The sequence below is a fragment of the Hyperoodon ampullatus genome (genome assembly GCF_949752795.1).
Source record: "Hyperoodon ampullatus genome assembly, chromosome: 9".
Taxonomy (NCBI): Eukaryota; Metazoa; Chordata; class Mammalia; order Artiodactyla; family Ziphiidae; genus Hyperoodon; species Hyperoodon ampullatus.
The window spans coordinates 102,447,553-102,450,159 of NC_136922.1; the positions used below are offsets into that span (position 1 = coordinate 102,447,553).

At 45.8% G+C, this 2,607-nt stretch overlaps 1 pseudogene across 1 annotated transcript; it reads right to left on the reverse strand.

Annotated features, from left to right (window-relative positions):
• Positions 1 to 1,322: 1,322 nt before the first annotated feature.
• Positions 1,323 to 1,601, reverse strand: LOC307058520 (large ribosomal subunit protein eL43-like; annotated as a pseudogene). The gene has a single exon. The product of its transcript is annotated as a large ribosomal subunit protein eL43-like (transcript).
• Positions 1,602 to 2,607: the final 1,006 nt, after the last annotated feature.

Here is a 2,607-nt window from a genome sequence, read left to right on the forward strand (position 1 = left end):
CCCTAAAGTTCCCTCTCTATCTATCATCCCCCAGTGGGTTTTCTAAAACTACCTGTGTAACTATCCTACTCTATCCCTATCACTGGTATTTAAAAATGGGTAAGTAGGGGCTTCCCTGGTGGCGCAGTGGTTGAGAGTCCGCCTGCTGATGCAAGGGACATGGGTTCGTGCCCTGGTCCGGGAAGATCCCACATGCCGCGGAGTGGCTGGGCCTGTGAGCCATGGCCGCTGGGCCTGCGCATTTGGAGCCTGTGCTCTGCAACGGGAGAGGCCACAGCAGTGAGAGGCCCGCGTACCGCCAAAAAAAAAAAAAAAAAAAAAGGGTAAGTAAAATGAATGTTAATAAGATTAAAGGAAAAGGTTTTGATAGAACATGACCTAAGGTTGGATGGTCCAAAAGGACCCCCCAACTTGTCCCCAACATTAAAAGGCCCCAATCAACTCCACTCTATTTATCCCAGTTTAAAATAAATAAATATGTATATCTATAATAATCTATGTATATAAAGGGCAGAAGGAAAATTACACTGAGATACCTGAACAACGATTACCTGAGGCAGCAGTTAGGCCAGTTAGTCAAGTTTAAAGATTGACAACAGGGCCTGGGTCCCTTGGCTCAACTCCTCTCTGGGGACCCAGAGTCTTTTTTTTTTTTTTTTTAATTAATTTTTGGTTGTATTGGTTCTTCATTGCTGTGCACGGGCTTTCTCTAGTTGTGGTGAACGGGGGCTACTCTTCGTTGTGGTGCTCAGGCTTCTCATTGCGGTGGCTTCTTTTGTTGCAGAGTGTGGGCTCTAGGCACACGCGGTGCAGTAGTTATGGCGCACGGGCTTAGTTGCTCCGTGGCATGTGGGATCTTCCTGGACCGGGGCTCAAACCTGTGTCCCCTGAGTTGGCAGGCAGATTCTTAACCACTGCACCACCAGGGAAGTCCCTGGGAACCCAGAGTCTTTTATACCAAATAGATTAAATGGTTGGGGATAAAAAGAAAAAAAAACTTCTAGGAGCCCTTGTAAGAACAAGCCTTGTTTTGTTTTGTTTTTTTCTGTACGCGGGCCTCTCACTGTCGCGGCCTCTCCCGTTGCGGAGCACAGGCTCCGGACGCGCAGGCTCAGCGGCCATGGCTCACGGACCTAGCTGCTCCGCGGCATGTGGGATCTTCCCAGACCGGGGCACGAACCCGTGTCCCCTGCATCGGCAGGCGGGCTTTCAACCACTGCGCCACCAGGGAAGCCCAAAGCCTTGTTTTTTGTTTTTGTTGTTGTTGTTACATAAATTAACCCATTTATTGTAGGCTAGCAATGTTTCAAATGGTGGCGCTTCTACTGGTCCTTCAATTCCTTCCGTCTTCTGCTGGCTGACCTTACTGTGACGGCAGAAGTGGTGTCGTAGGTCCAGGCACCACCAGCTACCGTTTTCATGCGGGAACCACAGTGCGAAATGCCCACAGCTCATCTCTTCATCTTGGTTTTGCCACAGAAGGAGCAAGTGTACTTGGTGTGCTGGCTGATTTCAATTGTCCTCACCATTTTCCGGAGGGAGGCACCATAATGGGTCCCGTATTTACCCACCATTCTGACCTTCTTGGTGCATTTAGCCATGTTGCCACCATCTAGGTCTGAACCCAGACAGGAGAAGACCTGTTGATTGGTTCCTAATGGAAACTAAAGGTAAAGGTATAAAATCATAACATTGAGATGAAAGTTAATAAATATTGGTATATGTAAATAGGCTTTATATAAGATGGTTACATCTCTTTTGCTTAATTATATTGTAGGATAGACGTGTTTCACTGGAGATTACTTCCCCTGTGTGGCATTATAAGACAGGACTTATAGACCTGCCCCTCAGGAAATATTTATTAAACAAACTAAAGGAAACTGATAGTGTCACCTGGGACTGTACAATATAAAGGAAAATGAAGAACTAATATTCAGGGGCTAATAAAAGTGACAATAGAGATTTGCTCTTGGTCTAACCTGTGCACTTAAAAGAGGGTCTTTACTGAGTACCTACCGTAGGCAAGCTTTTGAAGGCATGATAAATTAAACCCTAAAGTTCTAAAACACAGAACTCTTAAATTTCAGTTTTGTTGAAAATCTTCTCACTGATATAGAAAAGCAAATTAAAGAAAATACAGTTAGGCAAATGCATTTTTAATAGCATTTACGTGACAGACGATTTCTATCACTGAAGCAAACTTGGGTCCACTCACCCGCAAGCAGTGAAGCCGATCTACTGACACTGGATTGTGGTGGAGAAAAGCGCCATGTCGATTGTAAAGATGCCAGTACCAGGCTCCTCTCTGAAGGAGTGGTCCTTCAGAGCTAGCTGAGAGGCTGCCTCCCGGGCCTCAAGTCCTCAGAGAGTCTGCTGAATAAAACAGAATTCTCAACTTTTCGGTTGTGCACTTTTTTCAGTTGACAGTGTTGTGTAAATTGTTGACAAAAGCTAGAGTCTCCAGAGAATTTCAAAGCTAAACTCCTGAGAAAGCTACAACTTCTCTCATCACTGAGACTTCCATGGTCCATCTGGGCCAGATGCGTGGGTAGGGAATGCGGAAGAGCACATTCTAGTAAACTGGCACCGCTCAGACCACGTACTGCA